Source organism: Bufo bufo, chromosome 3, assembly GCF_905171765.1.
Source record: "Bufo bufo chromosome 3, aBufBuf1.1, whole genome shotgun sequence".
Taxonomy (NCBI): Eukaryota; Metazoa; Chordata; class Amphibia; order Anura; family Bufonidae; genus Bufo; species Bufo bufo.
In genome coordinates this window covers 532,837,583-532,853,208 of record NC_053391.1, presented here as the reverse complement: position 1 = coordinate 532,853,208, position 15,626 = coordinate 532,837,583, and positions in this window count along the sequence as shown.

Below are 15,626 nucleotides of genomic sequence, written 5' to 3'. Positions count from 1 at the left end.
TTTTCCTTTTCTTTTTCTTTTCTCTCTCCTAAATACTCCAGGCTGTCTTCTTCCTGGCTGAATAACTATGGATATAATTTGAATGGTTGTTATAGCGACTAAAAAGATTCCCATCCTTCCCCCCCTACTAGTACCACATAAACTCATTATGCTTTGGTATTCTTATTAACCAAGAGGGAAAGTGCTTCTGGGTATAATACCCTTTCCCCCCCTACTGGTACTGGTTCTGTTATTTTTGACAGACAGTATATGTTTATATCCGGCCTTGTCTGGATGTTACTCAACATCTCATTGTTTTTATTTGAGTTTTTTGGTTCTTGTTCAATCTGTTTTTACCTTGACAGGTATTTAAGAAACAATTCTATGTCTTCTTCAATATGGGAGCAGAGTTCCTCGTTCGGAGGGAGGACTTATGGAAGGTGTAGTCTGAAGAGATGGATGCTTTGTGGGTCCCCTTGTGGCTGTACTCTCCACCTCACGGTGTATCTGGTCTGTCAATTATTCAACTATATTGTCATCTACAGCTTATGGTCTCCCCATTCCATTAAAAGATCATGGCGGATTTTAAATTAGCCTCATATAATGTGAAGGGGCTGAGATCCCCCTCAAAAAGGAGCCAGATCTTATCCCTCTTACATAAGGAAAAATGCTCAGTGATATTTCTCCAAGAGACACATTTTAAACACAATAACTATCCTAACCTTTCCTTTTCCAGATTCCCCTGCTGGTATCACTGTGGGGCCGGGGGTGCAGCCTCGAGGGGAGTTAGCATAGGCTTCCGCAGAGGCCTACCTTTTCAATACAAATCTCATATCCAAGACCCAGAGGGTCGATATTTGATTCTTAAAGGTCTGGTAGGACAATCGATGTTTACATTCGTAAATATCTACGCCCCAAATACTGAACAACTTAATTGGCTTAATAAGATTTTTTCCCTAATAGAGCTACATAGGGAGGGCTTTCTGCTGGTTGCAGGAGACTTTAACATTGCTTTCAGCCCTTTAATAGACACATCATCTAAAAGGTCCCCTATCTCTACAAAAAATCTCAAGCGGATGCATAATACACTACATAACCTGGGACTTATAGATGTATGGCGCTGTCATAACCCAGATCTAAAAGATTACTCCTTCTATTCACCCCCAAATAACTCCTATAGTAGAATTGATTACATTTTAGTCCCAAAGGAAAAATTACAATACTGCACTGTACCCAAAATAGGAGACATCACTCTGTCAGACCATTCTCCAATTTATTGTAATATATCCCCGGGAATAAAAAGTACTAGACAACCTAACTGGAGATTCAATGAATCCCTATTGAATAACACAAAACATACTGCCCAAATCTCCTCTTACCTAGAAGATTATTTCCTAATTAACAACACCCCTGAGGTAACCCCTAAAATTGTCTGGGACGCTCATAAGGCCTATATACGCGGAAGATTGATCAGCCTTTGCTCCTTTTTAAAAAAAGAGTCAGAGAAGAAACTCAACGCCCTGCTTTTGCAAATTCATCAGGTAGAAAAAGCTCACAAACAATGTTTGATGGCACAGAAACTTGCGGAACTCTCTTCTCTTAGAACTCAGCTTAAGAACTTTCTGAATGAGCGCTCAGCCAAATTTTTCCTGTCTGTTCAGCAGAAAATTTATGCTCATGGAAATAAAGCTTCAAAATATGTCATGAGCCGTATCAAACAGAGGAGAGACTCCCGCTATGTTCAGTCCATTAAATCCCCTCAGGGTGCTCAATTATTTAAAGCTGAAGAAATAGCTGAACAATTTAGAATATTCTACAATTCCTTATATAATCTCCCAGCCTCTAACCTCCCTAACCCCTCCTTAAGCAGAGAAAACAACATTAGATCGTTTCTTGAGACTCTTAACCTTCCAACATTAAATACGACCCAACAACAATCACTGACCAAGCCATTCACTACTACGGAACTAATCTCTGCAATTAAAGCTACCCCCAGGGGCAAATGTCCAGGCCCCGACGGTCTCCCTATAACTTATTACTCAGCCTTTCAAAGCATTTTACTACCCCATCTACTCAATATCTGCAATCTCACACTGACCAATAAACCACTCTCTTCAGATATGACTAAAGCTGTCATCACGATAATCCCCAAAGAGGGTAAGGACCCCTCGATCTGCTCCAACTATCGCCCAATTTCCCTGCTTAATGTAGATCTTAAACTCATAGCAAAAATGCTAGCTACTAGGCTCCAAAGCTTACTCCCTGATCTTATTCGTCCTGATCAGGTGGGTTTTGTTAAAGGCAGGGAAGGCAAGGACAACACCACAAAAATTTTAGATGCCCTGTTCTATGCCAAACATAGATCCTGCCCCCTGGTCTTGCTTGGCACGGACGCCGAGAAAGCATTTGATAGAGTAGATTGGACTTATATCAGATTGGCTCTGGCAAAATTCCAAATCCCTGAGCAATATATTAACTCTATATTCTCCATGTACACTTGCTCCTCGGCGTCCGTGTCAGCAAACGGACTTCTCTCCTCCCCTTTCCCCATTAGAAATGGGACGAGGCAAGGATGCCCCCTCTCCCCACTCATCTTTGTCCTTGTAATGGAATCCCTCCTTCAAGCCCTCAGACAGGACAATGATATTAAGGGTCTTGAAGTAGAGAAACAAGAGTTTAAATTGGCAGCTTTTGCTGGTGATCTATTGATCATCACCACTAATCCACAGATAGCCATGCCCAAGATTATCTCAATACTTGATCTCTTTGGCTCCCTTTCCAATTTTAAGGTTAACCCTTCCAAGTCCCAAGTTTTACATATGGGCCTCTCCCCCGCCAGTCTTGCCTCCCTCCAAATTAACTCCCCTTTCAACTGGCAAACCCAACAACTAACCTATCTAGGAATTAAATTAACCCCTCATCTGTCAGATCTATTCCAATTAAACTATAAACCCCTTTTAGCATCTATGATAGCACAAATGGATTCCCTGGACTCTCCTTATCTCTCGTGGTTCGGAAGAAAAAATATCTTTATGTCACTGTTTATGCCAAAACTTACATATATGATGCAAGTTCTCCCTATCAATATCCCTAACTCATATTTTGCCTCCCTGAATAAGAGTGTCCGTAAATTTATCTGGCAGGGTAAAAGCCCTCGTATCTCTTTTGATACCCTAACTAGACCTAGAGCCAGAGGAGGGATTGGCCTTCCTGATCCTAGGTCTTATATGCAAGCCATCCATCTTTCTAGAGCTATTGATTGGATTAGGGAACCCATACATAAAACCTGGCTTACATTAGAAACTGCTCTCCTTCCCTCCTCTCCCAGGGCTTTGCTGCTGGCTGACAGACTACCTCCAACCCAAGCCTCAATACCTAACCCTATTGTACGTAGTACTTTAAAGGTTTGGGGGGGTTTCTCGTCCATCAATGGAGCCCCAATACCTCTTTCCTCACTTATGCTCATAAAGGACATAATTAACCTGGCCCCCAAAGAACTGAGAGAAAGCTGCCCGTTGCTCATTAGGACCTCATTGATCCCCATATCCCAATTCTTAGATATAGATGGGTGTATTATTTCTGATTCGGAAATATGCAAAATATTGGGAACACAGATTCATAATCCCACCCTGCTACATTTCCTTAAGACCGAATTGCTCAGTAAGGTTAGAAGTCCCCATATATCAGAGGAAACTAAATGGTTGGTAGAAATGCTAAACAATAAGAGATACCCTCCTAAATCTATCTCCATAATTTACAAACACCTGAAATCTCCTACCTCCTTTATTAAACCGGCAATAGTGGGCAAGTGGGAAAGAGATCTACAAAGAACACTGACCCCACAAGAAACCTCAAGAATCTTAATCCTACCACACAAACTATCTAGATGCATAAGAATCCAAGAAAATAATTACAAAATTCTGACGCAATGGTATAGAACCCCAGATAAAACCTGTAGATACAGTACAACAGCCACTGATCTGTGTTGGAGATGCCATAAAGCCAGAGGATCCTTCTTACATGTTTGGTGGACATGCGAGAGGATTAACCCATGGTGGCATGAAATCTCCAAAATATGTAATCAGATATGTGAATCAGCCCTCCCTTGCTCCCCTGATCTGATCCTACTATCTTTGGGAATGGAGAAACTAGACCTACATAAGAAATCCCTTTTCACCCTCCTCTTAGCGGCGGCTAGATTGCTTTTACCCACTCATTGGCTATCCTCTGAAATCCCCAGTATTGAACACTGGATAAATAAAGTGGATCAGATATATAGATTAGAGGAAATTTCACATTGGGAGGCACATTCTAGATCTCCCTTCCTAAAAACTTGGACACCCTGGAAAAGCTACAGGAATTTCTCCTAGATACAAAATCATTATGGATGTTTTTCTCACCAATATACCCTTCCAGGTAACAAGTTACTATCAATGCCTACTGCTCCCCCCTCTCCCCCTCCTCTTTCCTCTCCCTCCCTCTCCTAGGGAATGCCTATACCATAGAATTGTGAACTATAATTTTGCGCTCTAATGCTTAGCCTGACTCTATTGTTAGGCTTACACTTTTTGCAGATACCTGTCACGTTGGGCTTAACCGCCCTTTGGTTTCTTATTCTCATTTGTGACACCTTATTTTAGGTGATTCTTCTTTTTCGCTTATGATTATGTCACTTGTGTTGCTGTACGCCTTACTTATTGAGAAATTGTACAATGCTTTTAAAAAATATTAAAAACAATAAAAAATTTTAATAAAAAAAAAAAAAAACACATTGCCCAACTTCTCCTGAGTATGGCGATACCACATGTGTGACACTTTTTTGCAGCCTAGGTGGGCAAAGGGGCCCACATTCCAAAGAGCACCTTTAGGATTTCACCGGCCATTTTTTACAAATTCTGAATTCAAACTACTTACCACGCATTAGGGCCCCTAGAATTTCAGGGCAGTATAACTACCCCACAAGTGACCCCATTTTGGAAAGAAGACATCCCAAGGTATTTCGTGATGGGCATAGTGAGTTCATGGAAGTTTTTATTTTTTGTCACAAGTTAGTGGAATATGAGACTTTGTAAGAAAAAAAAAACATCATTTTCCGCTAACTTGTGACAAAAAATAAAACATTCTAGGAACTCGCCATGCCCCTCACGGAATACCTTGGGGTTTCTTCTTTCCAAAATGGGGTCACTTGTGGGGTATTTATACTGCCCTGGCATTCTAGGGGCCCTAATGTGTGGTAAGTAGTTTGAAATCAGAATCTGTAAAAAATGGGCGGTGAAATCCTAAAGGTGCTCTTTGGAATGTGGGCCCCTTTGCCCACCTAGGCTGCAAAAAAGTGTCACACATCTGGTATCGCCGTACTCAGTAGAAGTTGGGGAATGTGTTTTGGCGTGTCATTTTACATATACCCATGCTGGGTGAGATAAATATCTTGGTCAAATGCCAACTTTGTATAAAAAAATGGGAAAAGTTGTCTTTTGCCGAGATATTTCTCTCACCCAGCATGGGTATATGTAAAATGACACCCCAAAACACATCGCCCAACTTCTCCTGAGTACGGCAATACCAGATGTGTGACACTTTTTTGCAGCCTAGGTGGGCAAAGGGGCCCACATTCCAAAGAGCACCTTTTGAATTTCACCGGCCATTTTTTACAGATTTTGATTTCAAACTACTTCGCACGCATTTGGGCCCCTAAAATTCCAGGGTAGTATAACTACCCCACAAGTGACCCCATTTTGGAAAGAAGACACCCCAAGGTATTTTGTGATGGGCATAGTGAGTTCATGGAAGTTTTTATTTTTTGTCACAAGTTAGTGGAATATGAGAATTTGTAAGAAAAATAAAAATAAAAAATATCATTTTCCGCTAACTTGTGACAAAAAATAAAAAGTTCTATGAACTCACTATGCCCATCAGCGAATACCTTAGGGTGTCTACTTAGGGTGTCATTTGTGGGTTGTTTGTACTGTCTGGCCATTGTAGAACCTCAGGAAACATGACAGGTGCTCAGAAAGTCAGAGCTGCTTCAAAAAGCGGAAATTCACATTTTTGTACCATAGTTTGTAAACGCTATAACTTTTACCCAAACCATTTTTTTTTTTACTTAAACATTTTTTTTTTTATCAAATACATGTAGAACAATAAATTTAGAGAAAAATTTATGTATGGATGTCGGTTTTTTTGCAAAATTTTACAACTGAAAGTGAAAAATTTCATTTTTTTGCCCAAAAATCTTTAAATTTCGATTAATAACTAGGGATGAGCGAACCCGAACTGTATAGTTTGGGTTTGTACCGAATTTTGGGGTGTCCGTGACACGGACCCGAACCCGAACATTTTCGTAAAAGTCCGGGTTCGGGTTCGGTGTTCGGCGCTTTCTTGGCGCTTTTTGAAAGGCTGCAAAGCAGCCAATCAATAAGCATCATACTACTTGCCCCAAGAGGCCATCACAGCCTTGTCTACTATTGGCATGGCTGTGATTGGCCAGTGCAGCATGTGACCCAGCCTCTATATAAGCTTGGGTCACGTAGCGCTGCACGTCATTCTGCTGATACAAGTGTAGGGAGAGGTTGCAGCTGCGACGTTAGGGCGAGATTAGGCTGTGATTAACTACTCCAAAAGACTTCATTCAGTGATCGATCTACAGCTGTGGATCATTGAACTGCTGCTTTTTAATTGCTCAGTGTTTTTAGGGTGCCCAGAGCGTTTTTCAGTCACTTTTTTCTGGCGTGATCGGCGGCCATTTTGTGGCTTGCTTGTGCGCCAGCACAAGCTGCCACCAAGTACATTTAACCATCAATAGTGTGGTTATTTTTTGCTATATCCTACATCAGGGTCAAGCTTTCATCAAGTGCATTTAACCATCAATAGTGTGGTTATTTTTTGGCCATATATTACATCAGGGGCAAGCTGACCTTGTCACGCAAGTGCATTTAACCATCAATAGTGTGGTTATTTTTTGCTATATCCTACATCAGGGTCAAGCTTTCATCAAGTGCATTTAACCATCAATAGTGTGGTTATTTTTTGGCTATATACTACATCAGGGGAAAGCTGACCTTGTCACCCAAGTGCATTTAACCATCAATAGAGTGGTTATTTTTTGCTATATATATGCACTTTATCCCAGGTAAAAGGGCCCTAATAGCCCTGTGTGCCTGTCCTGTGAGATGCAATCCCTATGCTAGGTGTACCTGTGTGTGGTACTTCCGGAAACACTCTCCAAAGCATAGGGCAGGGTGGTCAGGACAGTCAAGACAGAAATAGCAGGTGTCACGCCTTATTCCACTCCTGCCACAGACACAACATTTTTTTCGGGGTGGCGGTTGGGTTGAGGTACCAGCAACGACACTGGGGAAATGTCGCTCGTGTAGACGGCTAACTACACTGGTGGATGGGGCCACGGAACCTCCTGGGTAAAGGAGGTTCTCGATGATCTCTTCCTGGAATTTGAGGAAAGATCCCGTTCTCCCAGCCTTACTGTAGAGAACAAAACTATTGTACAGCGCCAATTGAATTAAATATACAGACACCTTCTTATACCAGCGTCTGGTTCTGCGGGAAACTAGATACGGAGACAACATCTGGTCATTGAAGTCCACCCCTCCCATGAGCGCATTATAGTCGTGGACACAGAGGGGCTTTTTAATGACACGGGTTGCTCGCTCAATTTGGATTGTCGTGTCTGCGTGAATGGAGGAGAGCATGTAAACGTCACGCTTGTCTCTCCATTTCACCGCGAGCAGTTCTTCGTTACACAAGGCAGCCCTCTCCCCCCTTGCAAGACGGGTGGTTACAAGCCATTGGGGGAAGCCCCGGCGACTAGTTCGCGCGGTCCCACAGGCGCAAATCCGTTCTAGAAACAAATGCCTAAAGAGGGCCACACTTGTGTAGAAATTGTCCACATAAAGATGGTACCCCTTGCCGAATAAGGGTGACACCAAGTCCCAGACTGTCTTCCCACTGCTCCCCAGGTAGTCAGGGCAACCGACCGGCTCCAGGGTCTGATCTTTTCCCTCATAGATCCGAAATTTGTGGGTATAGCCTGTGGCCCTTTCACAGAGCTTATACAATTTGACCCCATACCGGGCACGCTTGCTTGGGATGTATTGTTTGAAGCCAAGGCGCCCGGTAAAATGTATTAGGGACTCGTCTACGCAGATGTTTTGCTCAGGGGTATACAAATCTGCAAATTTCTGGTTGAAATGGTCTATGAGGGGCCGAATTTTGTGGAGCCGGTCAAAAGCAGGGTGGCCTCTGGGACGGGAGGTGGTGTTGTCGCTAAAATGCAGAAAACGCAGGATGGTCTCAAATCGTGTCCTGGACATAGCAGCAGAGAACATGGGCATGTGATGAATCGGGTGCGTGGACCAATATGACCGCAATTCATGCTTTTTTGTCAGGCCGATGTTGAGGAGAAGGCCCAGAAAAATTTTAAGTTCGGAAACTTGGACTGGTTTCCACCGGAAAGGCTGGGCATAATAGCTTCCCGGGTTTGCGGTTATAAATTGTGTGGCATACCGGTTTGTCTCTGCCACGACTAAGTCCAAGAGCTCCGCAGTCAAGAACAGCTCAAAAAATCCCAGGGCCGAACCGATTTGAGCCGTCTCAACCCGAACTCCAGACTGGGCGGTGAAAGGGGGAACTACTGGTGCGGCTGAAGTTGGTGATTGCCAATCAGGGTTTGCCAGCACCTCAGGGATTCTAGGGGCTCTACGGGCCTGTCTGTGCGGTGGCTGCGACGGGGTAACTATTGCACGTGTCACCGTACCAGCTTCAACTGCCCTTCTGGTGCTCGCTACTTCACCAGGTTGTACGGCAGTGCTGGTACTAGGTCCAGGAAGGGCTGCGCTGCTGGTGTATGCCTCACCACGTGATCCGGCAGCGACAGCCCCACTCTGCTGCTCTTGAAGCGGATCCTGCGCAACCTGTGGTCTAGCGACACGGGGCCGGGTACGCCTGGTGCTGCCAGGGACCTCCACCTCCTCGTCCGAACTTTGGGTCAGAGAGCCACTGCTTTCCACAGGTTCATATTCTGACCCGCTAGATTCGTCAGATGAGGGTTCCCACTCCTCATCCGACTGGGTCAGAATCCTGTAGGCCTCTTCAGAAGAATACCCCCTGTTTGACATTTTGGACTACTAAATTTAGGCGTATTCCCTGAGACTACCCAAGAAAAAAAGCAAGCCTGTCTTACAAAGGGGAGGCTAGCGAAGTACTGGAGGCCGCTGCGGTTGATAAAAAATATCAAAACTGATTTTTTTATCGCCGCAGTGCGTGTAAAGTGAATGTGCAGTGATCAAAAAAATATATTTTTTTGTCACTGCGGTGGGGCGGGCGTGGGTGAACGCTTGTGTGGGCGACCGATCAGGCCTGATCGGGCAAACAATGCGTTTTGAGTGGAGGGCGAGCTAAGGTGACACTAATACAATTATAGATCTGACCGTGATCAGTTTTGATCACTTACAGATACTATAAAAGTACAAATGCTGATTAGCGATACGCTAATCAGCAAATAAAAGTGACTGCGGTGCGGTGGGGTGGGCGCTAACTGACGCTAACTACCTAACCAAGGGGCCTAAACTATCCCTAAAACCTAACAGCCAATACTAGTGAAAAAAAAAAGTGACAGTTTACACTGATCACTTTTTGTCTTTTACTAGTGATTGACAGGGGCGATCAAAGGGGTGATTAAAGGGTTAATTGGGGTGCAGGGGGGTGATCTGGGGCTACAGTGAAGTGTTTGGTGTATTCACATTTCAGTCTGCTCCTCTGCTGGATCCAACCGACGAAAAGGACCAGCAGAGGAGCAGAGAAGCCATATAACAGATCATATTTACTAATATGATCTGTTATATGGCTTGTGATTGGATTTTTTGAAAATCGCCAGCCTGCCAGCCAATGATCGTTGCTGGCAGGCTGGTGACGAACTTGTTCTTTAACTTTTGCCGGCCCGCGATGCGCATGCGCGGGCCGGCTTTGAGCGAAATCTCGCGTCTCGCGAGATGACGCGTATATGCGTGACTGTGCGCAGCGCTGCCACCTCCGGAACGCGAATCTGCGTTAGGCGGTCCGGAGGTGGTTAAACGTATACCTGTCACCCAGCGCCTAAAAAATAGGCCTCACATTTATATTCATCCAAATCTGTACTGCTTTAGCTGATCAAGTTATTTTTAGTGACCGTCAAAGCACAGTTTTTGTTCTGGGTTGGAAAACAATTCCCAAATTTGCCATTCTCAAAATTAGTGGTTTCTGCTGTATCAGGCCTACTTTAAATCTATCCCTAAAAGGGTATATTAGATTCAAGGTGCTGATGGGGTCATTCTCAAGAACTTCACACACACGCTACAGTGCAGATCCAAGTCTAATTCTGTGATTAAACGTATACCTGTCACCCAGCGCCTAAAAAATAGGCCTCACATTTATATTCATCCAAATCTGTACTGTTTTAGCTGGTCAAGTTATTTTTAGTGACCGTCAAAGCACAGTTTTTGTTCTGGGTTGAAAAACAATTCCCAAATTTGCAATTCTCAAAATTAGTGGTTTCTGCTGTATCAGGCCTACTTTAAATCTATCCCTAAAAGGGTATATTAGATTCAAGGTGCTGATAGGGTCATTCTCAAGTACTTCACACACACGCTACAGTGCAGATCCAAGTCTAATTCTGTGATTAAACTTATACCTGTCACCCAGCACCTAAAAAATAGGCCTCACATTTATATTCATCCAAATCTGTACTGTTTTAGCTGGTCAAGTTATTTTTAGTGACCGTCAAAGCACAGTTTTTGTTCTGGGTTGAAAAACAATTCCCAAATTTGCAATTCTCAAAATTAGTGGTTTCTGCTGTATCAGGCCTACTTTAAATCTATCCCTAAAAGGGTATATTAGATTCAAGGTGCTGATAGGGTCATTCTCAAGAACTTCACACACACGCTACAGTGCAGATCCAAGTCTAATTCTGTGATTAAACGTATACCTGTCCTCCAGCTCCTAAAAAATAGGCCTCACATTTATATTCATCCAAATCTGTACTGCTTTAGCTGGTCAAGTTTTTTTTAGTGACCGTCAAAGCACAGTTTTTGTTCTGGGTTGAAAAACAATTCCCAAATTTGCAATTCTCAAAATTAGTGGTTTCTGCTGTATCAGGCCTACTTTAAATCTATCCCTAAAAGGGTATATCAGATTCAAGGTGCTGATAGGGTAATTCTCAAGAACTTCACACACACGCTACAGTGCAGATTCAAGTCTAATTCTGTCCGTAAACGTATATCTGTCACCCAGCGCCTAAATAATAGGCCTCAAATTTATATTCAGCTAAATCTGTCATTACTGGTGTGCGTGTATTAGTGTAATACGGTACCTAAATAGATAGCCAGATAGACTTAGTGTTAGGTGTCTGTAAAAAAAGGCCTGAATTTTAATTCAATACATTGGCCCGAATAATATTTTTCTTATTGTGGTGAACGGTAACAATGAGGAAAACATCTAGTAAGGGACGCGGATGCGGACATGGTCGTGGTGGTGTTAGTGGACCCTCTGGTGCTGGGAGAGGACGTGGCCGTTCTGCCACAGCCACACGTCCTAGTGTACCAACTACCTCAGGTCCCAGTAGCCGCCAGAATTTACAGCCATATTTGGTGGGGCCCAATGCCGTTCTAAGGATGGTAAGGCCTGAGCAGGTACAGGCATTAGTCAATTGGGTGGCCGACAGTGCATCCAGCACGTTCACATTATCTCCCACCCAGTCTTCTGCAGAAAGCGCACAGATGGCGCATGTAAACCAAGCCCATCAGTCTGTCACATCACCCCCATGCATATCAGGGAAACTGTCTGAGCCTCAAGTTATGCAGCAGTCTCTTATGCTGTTTGAAGACTCTGCTGGCAGGGTTTCTCAAGGGCATCCACCTAGCCCTTCCCCAGGGGTGGAAGAGATAGAATGCACTAACGCACAACCACTTATGTTTCCTGATGATGAGGACATGGGAATACCACCTCAGCACGTCTCAGATGATGACGAAACACAGGTGCCAACTGCTGCGTCTTTCTGCAGTGTGCAGACTGAACAGGAGGTCAGGGATCAAGACTGGGTGGAAGACGATTCAGGGGACGATGAGGTCCTAGACCCCACATGGAATGAAGGTCGTGCCACTGACTCACAGTTCGGAGGAAGAGGCAGTGGTGAGACCGAGCCAACAGCGTAGCAAAAGACAAAGAGGGAGCAGTGGGCAAAAGCAGAACACCCGCCGCCAAGAGTTTCCGCCTGCTACTGACTGCCGCCATCTGGGACCGAGCACCCCAAAGGCAGCATCAAGGAGTTCCCTGGCATGGCACTTCTTCAAACAATGTGCTGACGACAAGACCCGAGTGGTTTGCACGCTGTGCCATCAGAGCCTGAAGCGAGGCATTAACGTTCTGAACCTTAGCACAACCTGCATGACCAGGCACCTGCATGCAAAGCATGAACTGCAGTGGAGTAAACACCTTAAAAACAAGGAAGTCACTCAGGCTCCCCCTGCTACCTCTTCTGCTGCTGACGCCTCGGCCTCTTCTGCGGCTGCCGCCGCCTCGGCCTCTTCCTCCGCCTCTGGAGGAACATTGGCACCTGCCGCCCAGCAAACATGGGATGTACCACCAACACCACCACCTGCGTCACCAAGCATCTCAACCATGTCACACGGCAGCGTTCAGCTCTCCATCTCACAAACATTTGAGAGAAAGCGTAAATTCCCACCTAGCCACCCTCCATCCCTGGCCCTGAATGCCAGCATTTCTAAACTACTGGCCTATGAAATGCTGTCATTTAGGCTGGTGGACACAGACAGCTTCAAACAGCTCATGTCGCTTGCTGTCCCACAGTATGTTGTTCCCAGCCAGCACTACTTCTCCAAGAGAGCCGTGCCTTCCCTGCACAACCAAGCATCCGATAAAATCAAGTGTGCAATGCGCAACGCCATCTGTGGCAAGGTCCACCTAACCACAGATACGTGGACCAGTAAGCACGGTCAGGGACGCTATATCTTCCTAACTGCACACTGGGTAAATGTAGTGGCGGCTGGGCTCCAGGCGGAGAGCTGTTTGGCGCACGTCCTTCAGCCGCCAAGGATCGCAGGGCAACATTCTTTGCCTCCTGTCTCCTCCTCCTCCTACTCAGCTTCCTCCTCCTCTTCTTCCACCTGCTCATCCAGTCAGCCACACACCTTCACCACCAACTTCAGCACAGCCCGGGGTAAACGTCAGCAGGCCGTTCTGAAACTCATATGTTTGGGGGTTAGGCCCCACACCGCACAGGAGTTGTGGCGGGGTATAGAACAACAGACCGACGAGTGGTTGCTGCCGGTGAGCCTCAAGCCCGGCCTGGTGGTGTGCGATAATGGGCGAAATCTCGTTGCAGCTCTGGGACTAGCCGGTTAGACGCACATCCCTTGCCTGGCGCATGTGCTGAATTTGGTGGTGCAGAAGTTCATTCACAACTACCCCGACATGTAAGAGCTGCTGCATAAAGTGCGGGCCGTCTGTTCGCGCTTCCGGCGTTCACATCCTGCCGCTGCTCGCCTGTCTGCGCTACAGCGTAACTTCGGCCTTCCCGCTCACCGCCTCATATGCGATGTGCCCACCAGGTGGAACTCCACCTTGCACATGCTGGACAGACTGTGCGAGCAGCAGCAGGCCATAGTGGAGTTTCAGCTGCAGCACGCACGGGTCAGTCGCACTGCGGAATCAGCACCACTTCACCACCAATGACTGGGCCTCCATGCGAGACCTGTGTGCCCTGTTGCTCTGTTTCGAGTACTCCACCAACATGGCCAGTGGCGATGACGCCGTTATCAGCGTTACAATACCACTTCTATGTCTCCTTGAGAAAACACTTAGGGCGATGATGGAAGAGGAGGTGGCCCAGGAGGAGGAGGAGGAAGAGGGGTCATTTTTAGCACTTTCAGGCCAGTCTCTTCGAAGTGACTCAGAGGAAGGTTTTTTGCAACAGCAGAGGCCAGGTACAAATGTGGCCAGACAGGGCCCACTACTGGAGGACGAGGAGGACGAGGATGAGGAGGAGGTGGAGGAGGATGAGGATGAAGCAGGTTCACAGCGGGCTGGCATCCAACGCAGCTCGGGCCCATCACTGGTGCGTGGCTGGGGGGAAACGCAGGACGATGACGATACGCCTCCCACAGAGGACAGCTTGTCCTTACCTCTGGGCAGCCTGGCACACATGAGCGACTACATGCTGCAGTGCCTGCGCAACGACAGCAGAGTTGCCCACATTTTAACGTGTGCGGACTACTGGGTTGCCACCCTGCTGGATCCACGGTACAAAGACAATGTGCCCACCTTACTTCATGCACTGGAGCGTGATAGTAAGATGCGCGAGTAAAAGCGCACGTTGGTAGACGCGCTACTGAGAGCATTCCCAAATGTCACAGAGGAACCAGTGGAAGCCCAAGGCGAAGGCAGAGGAGGAGCAAGAGGTCGCCAACGCAGATGTGTCACGGCCAGCTCCTCTGAGGGCAGGGTTAGCATGGCAGAGATGTGGAATAGTTTTGTCACCACGCCACAGCTAACTGCACCACTACCTGATACGGAACGTGTTAGCAGGAGGAAACATTTCAATAACATGTTGGAACAGTACCTGTGCACACCCCTCCACGTACTGACTGATGGTTCGGCCCCATTCAACTTCTGGGTCTCCAAATTGTCCACGTGGCCAGAGCTAGCCTTTTATGCCTTGGAGGTGCTGGCCTGCCCGGCGGCCAGCGTTTTGTCTGAACGTGTATTCAGCACGGCAGGGGGCGTCATTACAGACAAACGCAGCCGCCTGTCTACAGCCACCGTGGACAAACTGACGTTCATAAAAATGAACCAGGCATGGATCCCACAGGACCTGTCCATCCCTTGGGCAGATTAGACATTAACTACCTCCCCTTAACAATATATTATTGTACTCCAGGGCACTTCCTCATTCAATCCTATTTTTATTTTCATTTTACCATTATATTGCGGGGCAACCCAAAGTTGAATGAACTTCTCCTCTGTCTGGGTGCCGGTGCCTAAATATGTGACAGTGGCCTGTTCCAGTGGTGGGTGACTTGAAGCCTGATTCTCTGCTATAAAATGAAGACTGATTCTGTGCTGACATGAAGCCAGATTCTCTGTTACTGGACCTCTCTCCTCTGCCTGGGTGCCGGGGCCTAAATATGTGACAGTGGCCTGTTCCAGTGGTGGGTGACGTGAAGCCTGATTCTCTGCTATGACTTGAAGACTGATTCTCTGCTGACATGATGCCAGATTCTCTGTTACGGGACCTCTCTCCTCTGCCTGGGTGCCTGGGCCTAAATATGTGACAGTGGCCTGTTCCAGTGGTGGGTGACGTGAAGCCTGATTCTCTGCTATGACATGAAGACTGATTCTCTGCTGACATGAAGCCAGATTCTCTGTTACGGGACCTCTCTCCTCTGCCTGGGTCTAAATATGTGACAGTGGCCTGTTCCAGTGGTGGGTGACGTGAAGCCTGATTCTCTGCTATGACATGAAGACTTATTCTCTGCTGACATGAAGCCAGATTCTCTGTTACGGGACCTCTCTCCTCTGCCTGGGTGCCTGGGCCTAAATATGTGACAGTGGCCTGTTCCAGTGGTGGGTGACGAGAAGCC